Below are 12576 nucleotides of genomic sequence, written 5' to 3'. Positions count from 1 at the left end.
TTTTTATTATTTATTTAATGTAATTTACAACTGTACAAAATAATACAATAGGTAAATATGTAATATGTTTCATATAAACTTGAAAATCTTGGGAAGGAACCACCCATTGGTGGTACTTCAAACATTAATTTAAATTAGAAGGTCCCCTGGCCATCTTCTTTTCAGACGCCTCGGAGGATTATCAGGGATTGTTAGGGATGAAAGATTAAGTCTATTCAATAAATAAAATTTACAAAACAGAATTAATGTTTACATACTTAATTAAATGAAGGATTAGTCGAATTAAACAGTAATATATTCATTTCTTGTAACAGAGTAAATAAGTATTAAAATTAAAACTTTAATCTTAGTAACTAATTAAAACTTTTAAAAAACTAGAATTATTTTGAACATAAAATTAATATGAATATTGTTTAATTGTATTGAATATTATTAATGATATTTTATGGAATGTATTTAAATAACATATTTCAGTCGGGCTGGGGGCCAGAGGGGAATTGTGTGAACGCGTAGCAGCGGAACGAAGTTGTGGTTATTGGTTAGTGCTGGCCGCAGGGACAATGCTTTCATTTCGCTGATGAGTTTCGTTGCATTAGGAGCACTGTGCCTGTGCTTGGGTCGGCCAGGGGTTTAAAATGTCCTGCCATGAGTTAATTAAATGTTTTTTTTTTTTATTTTCGTTCCCTACAATACAGATATAAAATGTTGATTAGTTCATGGATATTCGAATTTAAAAAAAAATAACATCAGCATTATTTTAATGAGTCTTTTTATTTCATTTATATTAATATATATAAATATATCTAATTTTTTCAGAATATACACTTCAATTTTTTTAAACTTATTACTTACGAAGCCAAAGAGGACAATAGATTTTTACGGATAAAATTTGATTTCTTATCTTAATAGCAAAATTGTAAGATTATTAACAATTATTGGTTTCTCACTATCTCGTATAAAATATATTTTATTTATTGACAAAAACAGACATGAAAAACTCAACACAAATTTATATATTGACGGGTCATAGTGGCAAATTTGTTAATTCATGAGAATATTTCATGTGAATTGCGATAGCTGTTCAACATCGATACGTGTACAATATATAACATTTTTTATTTTAATTTTATTTTTTTATTATTTTAAATATTCTTTATTTACTTTTTATTATTATTAGTTACTTCTTTTACAATCATTTTTATTATATCCTATATTGTATTAACTATCCTAACTATATTTGCTTCAGTATATACACGTTTATTAGTAACAATATGTATCTTTCTTAATTTTACTTAGTTATTCCTCAATTTGAAAATTATTACATTTATTATTATTATCATATTTCTGTATCTTTCTCTTATTATTTTTCATTTTCCGTCATATTGTGATGACTACTTCCTGTATACGCGACGTATTTGAAATAGAAATATAGCCGTTAAAACGGCAGCCACCTCCTCCCCACTCCTTCACCCTTCCGCTTTATTGTCCCCTTCTGTTCAACCTTTTGCTTTGAACAGGTATGTTATCCTGATTTGTTCTTTGCTCATTTATTGTCAATTAATATCATTATTATTGTTTTTATTTATATTTATTCTTTCTAGACGTTTATTTAATCTCTAATTTCTTCTTCATTTGTTTTGTTTTTGTTTTATATACGTATCCTGCGCTTTTTTAACTGTATATTTTACGTGTTTTTTTTTAAATTTTTTATTATAACAATTGTTACTTATTTTTTATCCTTATCATTGTTTCTTCAGGTTTATTTTGTATTAATACTATTTTATTTATATGTAATTTCTTATCACTTTATTTTTACATAATATTTATCCCAGCTAAAATAAGCTTGTTGTAATTTTCGTAGTTGTTTTTGTAGCTTTTTAGCCCTGATGAAGCCCTGCAAAGTGGGGAGAAACATCGGACATAGTTATAAACTATTTTTTCATTTTTTTAACACAACCCTGACCATCTTTTTTGATATATCGATAAATGTTTTAAGAATTTTCATTTGAACAAGCTATAGCAACCCCCCTCCTCCCCTTAAACACGTACAAATATAAATACGAGAAATAATATACAATAAACGCTCAACCCTTATCTATCCTGAGGTATTCTAGAATCAGTTTTATTTCTCAAAAAAACTCAATGGTTAATCTAAATTTAATAGTGGCCCTACTAATTGTACAATATAGTTCGAAATTTGTAATATTTTTCAAATACTGCTCTACTCGCAATTATTATATATTTTAAAGCTAAGAAAACACCTGTATTTGGAGTAAGTGTGTGAGTAAATAAGGCAAGACTCTCTTCAATTATTTTTGGTGTTATGATCTCCTTAAGAGTTCATAATTAATATTTCCATTTTTCCATTGTTTGAATTTTCCGAAATAAATATTACCGTTGTGAACTTTTAAAAATATTTTAGATTAGGTTTTCTATCTCTATATCACCGTGAAAATATTATACAGCTTATGGTGGCTTATAAAATCGTAAGAGAATTTGAAATGGATACTAACCACATGAACTACTAATGAGTAAGGAAATATCCTATGACTATAATTGAGTGAATACATTTCAATAAGAGAACGCCTAATATAAGAGGCGGTTGATGTAAAATGCCTCTTTCTCCCCCCCCTCCCTTGGGATGGAATATGGGAAGCGTACATTTAAAAAGTTTTAAATTGGGTCAAATTGATTGTGACTCCCCCAAACCTAATTGGTATTCTTTAAGGGTGACCCAGTTCGGTTCCTGCTCCAAAGAGTTTTCAAACTTTCCCACTGTCGTAGTAGAATACTTTTTTCCCTCCGAGAGATGTAATTTTCCATTGTCTCAATTTCTATTGAAAGCGACATTCTCCGCTGAAAGGACCCAAGACAATTGATAAATTACCAACCTTGTACTTTACTATCAGGACCAGCTATGGCTAGTACCAGCTTCAGTATTGCTAGATTTGGAGATGTACATAGATTAATTCAACACAATAGATTAATATATTCAAATAAATTAAATTGTATTTAATTTAAGTCTTAAAACACTCTGTTTAATTTAGGTATTCCCCGGAGTAAAAAATAGGGGGATATTACCCAAATTAATTATTATACGGTCAACTGGTTTAAATTAAGGAATTACTGATAGTTTAATGGTAATGATGGAGTGGACTGTATTTAAATAACTTGATATCATATGGCTTAAAAATGAAATAACCTCTATTCTTTTTAAAGTTTTCTGACATAATTAGCTGTAGAGTTTAAGCAAAGTGATTACAATTTATGTTAGTTGGTAAGTTGTAAATTTGATTTTATTACATTAATTGATGAAGATATTACAGTTTACTTGGTTGATTATATGGAGCTTGATGGTTGGTTCTGAGGTGAATGTGATTATGGAAGGAGGGTTCTCTCTTCTCATCCTCCTGCCGCCGCCGCCTCTCTTGCCTGAGTCTGAGGTTTTACTCCCTCATCATTATGAGAAGAAACCTTCATGAAGAGTTCTGTCCTCTTCTTCTCCGGTACAGGTCAGAGTGGCTTCTTTCCTGGTACTAACCCCTTTGTTTTGGGGACCAAGATGGCTCCCCAGGCTTCTTACATATCTTTGCTACTAGATGGCATCATGAATTTCTTTTCAGAAGTGAGGGGGCGCCTTACTTAAACACACTCTTTTATTTATTTAAAAATCTAATATTGAAAAAGTATTGTTGTGATAAGAAAGTGGTAATTTGATATTTCGGCCAGTTTATACAGAGACTTTTCTATGTCCTGAAGTAGGTGGTCAGTTATTTGCCAACCTCGGCCAGGATATCCATTACTACTTGGGACGCTGCTATACTCCACGGTTATGCTCAGCTAAGGATTCACATTATCACATTAACTATAGCACCCCTCCCTCCCATTTGAATTATATCGGTGTCTGTAACATTACATCATTTACTGTGTACGATGATTGTGCAGTGCGAGCAGGGCCACAGGGGCGTCCTGTCTTCCCTAACTACCGCTGATTTACATAAAGGACACGACGACAAGGCGAGAGCTGCAGGAGTAATGAATATAGTAGAGAGAATAGGTAATGGGGTGCTGTTGGTGGGGGGGGGGGCAAGTATCAAAGGCAATACGTTTCGTACTAACACCTCGACTCTAGTAATAATAATAATAAGTAATAATAAATGAAAATGAAGGAAATAGTTTTATAACAGCGAACAACACCATCTACTAACTATCACGTTGCAATCGATGTAGATAAATGTCCACCCAAAAACGATAGGCTGGCAATCTATTACACAAAGTTAATACTGTGGTGATTCACTAGTTGATGCCTAGAGGCAAAGTGATCTTTGAAATACTTCCAATACTGAATAAAATAAAAAGGGAAGCGCTGTGGCAGCTTGGTAAGGCGCGATGCTACTAATTCCAAAGACCCCGGCTGGGCCGAAAATTGTTTTTGTTACGCAAAATTGCCCTCCTGGGGTCCACCCAACCTCATTAATTGGGTAAAAATCTGACGGTTGAGCATGATTCTGACCAAATCACCTCCTTGCACAACCGTTGGTATAGTAACAGTACTCCCTTTCAAAGTACTGCACTCCTGTCCCTTCATGGGTTGGTTGTAGCGGTACAGATTTAAATTTAATTTAATATCTGATATTAAATAAGAAAAAAATATTGCCGTATATCCATTATAAAACTACCCTTCATTGCAGAATAAAGAATAAAGAGTTGTAATAAAGGAAGGAGAGTAATTCACACAACCACAATTCAGACCAAGTGATAGTTCATTAATACTCGAGGGAGGCCAATCTCATTCCATAGAACACGGCTTCGTCATATTTTGTTAAACTGTTGAATTTTAGGCGAGTACATAGTTGACAATCGTTTTTCATACTTCAAGCAAAACGTAGGTACGGACTTATGTAGAAAGCTTAAACAAATTTTAATTACTTTCAATTTCATTCATTTGTTTCGTTCGGTAATAAATTGCATTTATTTAATTGTTAAAAGTAAAAAAGATTTAATAAATATAAAGGATTTTTTTTCCTCCATGGCTGTTATAACAATAGTCAGAGGTCACTTTCATTTACTTATATATAAATGACGTAATAAGGTGAAGCGCTATTAAGAAAAGCAGTGATATGTAGTAAGAACCAACCTACATTTTCTTTATATTGAATATCATACTCTAAATAAATAATTTATTAGATTAATTTGTATTAATATATTCTTGTTTGAGAGTGGTTTAGTTTATTTAAAAACAAATTTGATCCTTTTTCTCAACTTTATTCTTTGTTAAAACCTTCCAACGTTTCGACCACTTTGGTCATTTTCAGGGATACCTTTACTTTGTTGTCATTTTCTCTTTTAAAATTTCAAATAATAATTAAAATGGAAAATTCAAACATCCTGCGTGCAGTTTCCTGTCTTTTCAGCCTTGTGTGAGGATTCCAAGTTAGTCGTTTGTCAAAGTGTAGTCCAAGGTAGCGGATCTGTTCTACAGAGATAAGAGTGTTTTTAATTTAAAAACCACATTAATAATATACTGTAGGGCAGTCGGCAGGTTTACGACGAAGAGTAAATGTGATTTGTTGGGAATTATTTTTATTCTCCAATTTCGACACCATTCTTGCCATTAGAATTTAGTGTTAATATATTCGATCATACAATACATGGAGAAATATAAAAATGGAAGAGAGAAAAGAAAGAGAAAATAAAACGTAAATTATGACTGTCACTGAACTAAAATAAAAAAAATTAAAATATTATTAAAAAAATATATAAATAAAAGAATTAATTATCAGTTAAATCATTATCACTTATCTGATATTTATTGAAATGTCACAATTGTGTCAATACTGAAATTTAAATTTCACTGATTTCACATAGGCTCAGGGACTGTTAGAATTTTATTTATTGTAATTTACACCTGTACAAAATAATATATACAATAAGTAAATATGTGGAACGTTTCATTCACACTTGAAAATCTTGGGAAGGAACCACCCATTAGTGGTACTTCAAGCATTATTTTAAATTAGAAGGTCCCGTGGCCATCTTCTTTCCAGACACCTCGAAGGGTTATCAGGGATTGTTAAGGATGAGAGATTAGGAACTAATGGGTTTGAGTGGGTAAGGAGTTTGGAATGAAAAGACACATATCTGTTTTGAGCCAAATCTGCAACGAATGGGATATTAAGGTCTTTGTGGATGAGTTTATTTGTAACGTAATTAGGAGCATCAACGATATTACGTAGGATTTTGGATTGGATGCGGGAGGAGTTAGATGGTTTGTTTGAGTCTCAGAGCCCAATTCCGTATGTCCAAATTGGTCTGATTATCGTAATGTATATTAATTTTTTATAGTGAATGAGAAGTTTAGAGCGTTTGTCAAGTAGGTATTGTAGCAATTGAAATCTACGAGCAGTGTCGCTTCAGTCTTGTAAGTGGATTCCAAAGTATTTTGTCAAGATGGAGTCCTAGGTATCGAATCTGTTCAATGAAGTGTTGCTACTGAATATGAGAAGAATGATTAAATGGCCTCTCAAACTGTGTTCAGACAAGTATTGCTAGACATCTAGGTTGGTCTCTATAACAAGACTGCTTCCTTGTCGCTGACCTTTCCTGACTCATCATTAGCTAAATGATCCTTGTTAACATTTCTACCGGTCTCAAAACTTTCCCTGAGAAGTTGGAGCGATTCGTTGTAAGACCAACTAACTCTCTCGGGAGAGTTCTGCGTGGGTTCATATCCAGGATTACTCCCCACCTCCTCTTCCTTACAAGTCTTATCTAACTTCACCACCGCCGTCTAGTTCTTAGTTAAGTATACCACTCCAGGGAAATTTATTTTTTACTGATACATTATTCGTTAAACAATATTTATAATTGAACAAAGTCATTTATTTATTAGTTTAAAAATAGATTTTGAGCTAAGCTATAAATTTTATATGAGAAGGGGTGCGGTCAGAGAATAACGCAAATAATTAAAATAACTTATTTAATAGAGCCAACGTTTTGGCCAGAATTTCTAGCCTTCATCACGGTTACTTGTAGGAGATCGGAAATCTAATTGAGATCGATATTATAGTACAGGTGTCTGGATACATACAGATTTTCTATCACAGGTTTAAGGCAAAACGGCCAGAGATGGAATGTTTATAAAAATAATTTCTCTATGTCTTCATGACCAATAAAGTCTTCAGAAGCAACATTGTTTAATGTTATTAGTTAAAGACGGTATAGAACAAGAGCTCAAGAGGAAAAAAATACAGTTATTTCACCCCAATTTTTTATAACCTTTATGAAAACTATGAATAAATATTATTATTACATGGGCGAAAGACCATGGAAGTCTAAGTTCTCGCGTTTCTTGACGTGGCTTTTTTGAAGGGTGGGTTCGTCACTCCCACGATTATTTATTGTGAGTGCCACCCATTGGCTAACGTGCCTCATTAATGCCCTGGAGGGGGGAGGGGGAGTTGTGAGTGATTTTTGTATTATTTTATGCTTAAATAAGTACGGGTGGAACCGGGAATCGATCTGACAATCTACCAATATAAATAGACTGGCGCTTTGACAAGCTGCTACCGCTGTATGTATAATTATAAGTCTAGATTAATGAGTCTGAAGTATTGTTAGGGGGAGGAATAGGGGCTGTTTCATAACATTAAAAAAAAAATTCATTCGGAGTTCCATATCTTTATAACTATCCACAACACTAGAAAACCTAATAGAAGATCATTAGTAGAGTAAATTTCCTAAATTATGAGCCCTTAAATAGCAGTTGACGTTCTATAATTCCCGATATACGGCTTTTTTAAATGTAACATTTTATAAAAATGTACAAAACAATCATTAGTTAGTTAATTTATTTTGAGAAATCTATATCTTAGGAACAATGAGACGTACAGGTGTCTATTAGCACTCAAATTAAAGTTAGTTAACTCTATCTCATTATGTACTTTATATATAAGTAAATGAAAGTAACTGACTGTTGTAATAAAAACAATAATTTTCAAATTAGTTATGTTTATTCATTGTTTTTACTATTAATAATTACGGTAATAGCCTTAGGGAGGAAGTTGCTCTAACCCGCTTGAGAATAAGTCATACTCTTCTCACGCACTCTCACCTGATCGGAAAACTTCCACCTCCAACGTGCAAATATTGTCAGCCCATTCTCACGATTAGACCTATTTTTGAAGAATGTTCTCACTACTTGTCAACAATAAACAGGATAGGACTGACCCCAAATTTATCAGAAGTTCTCACAGATGAGGAAACTAAATTACATTAGTGTTTGAATTCTTAAAAGCACATCGCGTTCTTTATAAATTATAACTCCTCTTCTTTTTTTAAAAATTTTTTTTATTTAATTTTTTTTTAATTTAATTTAATTTTTATTGATTTTATTTAAATCGTTTTAAAAGGCGTTAAAAAGGCGTTGATTACCACAGGGTTTTACGCCCTTAAGCAACAATCAACAACAACAACTAATAATAATTAGAAATGAACGAAACTGAAAGTAGTTAAAAATATTTATGTTTCTAAATAAAAAATCGTATTTGAGTGTTTCTCGAGGTTTAAAAACGATTACCAACTCCTGCCTAAAATATAACAAACAACAGTTTAACAAAAGATAACGAAACCTTGTGCAATGGAATGAGATTGGACTCTCTCCGCTATTACTGAATTCCCACTTTGCCTTAAGTGCTTGAGTGAATTTTTTTTTAATAATTTATTTATTGATATTTACAACTGTATACATATATACACATCAAGTAAATTTGCTGTAAGTGATATTATGACATGATAAAAGCGTGTGGAGAATCTACCCATTGATAGAACTCCAAAAACATTTCTAAAGGAGAAGATCTCGAGGCCATCTTCTTTTCAGACGTCTAGGAGGATTATTAGGTAGTGAAGGAGAAGCCAGGTTAGAAACGAGTATGTGAAATTTAATATTCAATAATAATAATCTTTCATATTTAATATTTATTCATTTTTTATTACAACTTGCAATGATAGGCAGTTGATTATTTAAAAAAAAATTAAAGTTATTTTAAAGGAAGTGTTTTTGACATGTCGGCATTTATGCCTTGGCAGACTATTTTAATGAGAATAAGAGCTAAGCTGATACATTACACCATTTTGCGAAGCTATCTCATAGCAACTTAAGGAACCTCACAACGATTATTTCCATCCAGAACCAGAATTAGAATTTTTTCACAATGACAATAGCTTTCCCTTCATACTTATTTTGTATAAAGCTAAGTGAAAGTAATATAACATTATAAAAAATAAATTAAACACATGACTGAATGAATCTTTATCACAATTTTCAAAAATGTATCTCTTTTCATGATTTCATGTAATATTATGTGTATGTTTTTAGAGTTCTACTACTGGGTAGTTTCTCTACATCCTGTATCATATCATGTCATTATGATCAAATTTACTGGTTGTATTTTTTTATACAGTTATATATATGTATAAAACAATAAATAAACAAAATTTAAAAAAATTATGTGTAAAATGATCTATCCAATAGTTGGATAATATACACACTTTATATTTCCTTTATAACTGAATCCGGGTTAATTGGTAATTAGTGTTCAGGAAAGCGTTAATCATAATAACACAAAGCAATATTTAAAATTAAATTTTTGGTGTAATTTTCTCTGAAGGCTACATTTAGCATTGAAGCGAAAAATGACCATTTAAAACCTCCTCCTTGTATTAACATTTTTTTTCTTTTGAATCTCGTAATTGTCATCAGTTAGAAAGAGACTAACTCTATTTTCAAAAGCGGTCCAAACTTTATTTTCCATTTTAAGCTAGTTCCGGACTTAAATTCGTAAAAAAAAAGTCTAGAGGGCAGAATTAGACAGTGGTCGTAATTAAATCCTGCCAGGATGAGAAGAGGACAGCCCTCAACGTATAATCGTCCTTCCGAAATTGTTTAGCAGGAGTCTCGTATCCTTGCCCTGCCAACTGAAGCCAAATGAGATTTTTATGCAAATATTACTTCTTTTTTTTATTTGTTCCAGGATTTTAAATTAAAACTGGTTCTGGATTCATATTAAAGATTAAAAAAAAATGTAAGTAAACACTTTTATTTGAGAATATTATATTTGAAATTAATGAATACGAATACGTAACAGAGTCGGAACCGAATCAGTTAGTTAAAATTACATTAAATGTCACATTTAGGCGAGAAAAAAATTTAATAAAACGTTAAATTAAGATGTAATACTAAGTCAGTAATATATCAAATATTTTTTATTTATAAAGGCACTACTAAAGAGTGTTTTCTGGCTAGTCGGCTAGACTTGGACTTAGGTAGCCAAAGTTTGGTTAAGTTGACAAAGAGCTGAATAGATTTTCATATTTTAAGAAACTATTCAACGTTATTTCGTAAATGTTTTGAAACAATTGGTGATGATATTTATTTAGCAGAAGATAAGGAAGCAGTGATGCAATCAGCAAAGATTGGGCAATCTCGGCTTCAACACTCCCCTTACTATATTTCTTATATATTTAAGTAAAGGTAAAAAGTAAAATTTATTCAATTTATTATTTAATTATTAATGAGCAATGCCTAAAAGCACTAATTTTGCATTTACCTCATTATTTGCGCATTTACCAAAGGACCGTCAACACAAATGGCATCCCTAATGCCTGTCCAATGATATTAGCTCCCAAGTGTTTGTAGTAGCGGACCAATGGGGAACGCTAATTAGGACTTACCGGCAACCGGCCGACCAATCACAGCCCTTCATACATCTCTGTCCCTGTTATCAGTTAATCAGAGCTCCTGTCTGTGGCAATTATCGATGTCAACTTGGCCTGGTTCTGTCCCAGTTTACAAAGGGGAGAAAAAATTTAATGAATTTTTTGTTTAATGGATTATTTTCCTTTATTTGATAGGATTATTATTTTAAAACTTCTATTACAATTATTAAGTTTAATTAACAAAGTTCTATCGTGTTTTATAATTCTATTATGTAAATTTATCAGCTTCAATCCTCGCAAAATGATAGATAGATAAATATTAAATTTACCATTAAATAGCTTCACAAGTCAAATGGTAACATCGAGGGCCTTGGAGAATGGATCAGTTAGCAGAGAAAGTGAAGCCAAAAAAAGAGGCCTTGTGTGTCTTTCAGGGGTTGGAAGAGAAGTAGGAGAGAGTACGAAACAATCACTTATTAACCTCAACGTAAACCTTCCTTTAGTGGGTGTGGCTTTTTTGGCTTTGCTTTGAAGGAGAGTAGGGTTATTGGGGGAGAGCAAACTGTTCCTTCCCTACTAAATCGAAGTTTTATTTAACATTTATGTATGTTTAGTGAGTCATGAAAATATTAAAACATAAAACAATAAAACATGTCAGTACTCTTTTTAAAATAACTGATACAACTTAAAAAATATTGGATATGGATTGGAAGTTTAGACTGTTTGTCTACAAGTGCTGTAATAGTTGAAATCGACGTGCAGTTTCCTGTCTTTTTAGTCTAAAATGTCATTATTATTACCTGTTTTGTAACCGCAATTATAAGAACTGCTTGATCTGTTTTTTTTTTTAGTTACGGCACGGACATATATTGTTAAATCAGTTATTATAATTGTGCCTAACTAAGACTGTCCGCTAAATCTAGAGTTTCTACAAGTGTCAGTCCACACAAATATATTTTAGACCCACAGAAGCCAGATGAACCAGCTTGTGATGGAAGACATTGGAGGATTGTTTCCATTTTTTTGACTAACTGCCCGGTGTATCATGAGAACCGAATCCGATACATGCCAAAACTAAGCTATATTAACCGAAACCAGTTGCATGAATTTTTGTCTGTATCCTCACTATCGGATCTTAAATTTCTTTTTATATATGTAACTCAAGGCCTTATAATCAGAGCAGGAAACCTATATTCACAATAAGATGCATAGTTTTTGTTTCTTTTATTTTATTAAGTATTGTCGTTTCCGTTCTGCTTTTTTCACACTGACTAATGTAGATAATCCCTGTTTTGGTTAAATGTTTGTAATTAGCTTATATAAATGATTTTTAATTCACCATTTGGGTATTCTGTTTTGTTGTTAGCTTATATAATAATCAAATAGTTAGCTGATTGTTATTATTATCATTTAATTATTATTACAATGATTGTTAAATTATGTACTTTACTGGCCAACTCTATTTGTTCTGAGGCTGCCCCATAAACAAATAACTAAATTATTATTATTATTAGTTGTTATAATTGTTGACGATATTATAGATTGATTAAAGCAACCTCTGTTAAAGCAACATAAAAGCGACGGGGTCTTTTGGAAGGAAGCACCACGATAAACAAAAAAAACAACATTAATTTGGGCTGTTAACATTAGAAAAATAAAATGTAATACAAATAAAACATTTGGAAATAAAAAAAAGGATAGCAATTAAAAAAAAAGGGAGGTTCTCAAGATAAAATGAAATAAACTAATTTACAAAATTAATAGCTATAATGTATTAATGTATTAAGCTATGTATCTAAATAAAATACAGAGTGTCTGGGAATCCAAGGGCAGGGGAAGATAATTGTGTTAATGTAACAT

Source organism: Halyomorpha halys, unplaced genomic scaffold, assembly GCF_000696795.3.
Source record: "Halyomorpha halys isolate HHAL.00 unplaced genomic scaffold, Hhal_1.1 Scaffold1719.1, whole genome shotgun sequence".
Classification (NCBI taxonomy): Eukaryota; Metazoa; Arthropoda; class Insecta; order Hemiptera; family Pentatomidae; genus Halyomorpha; species Halyomorpha halys.
This window is presented reverse-complemented; position numbering follows the sequence as displayed.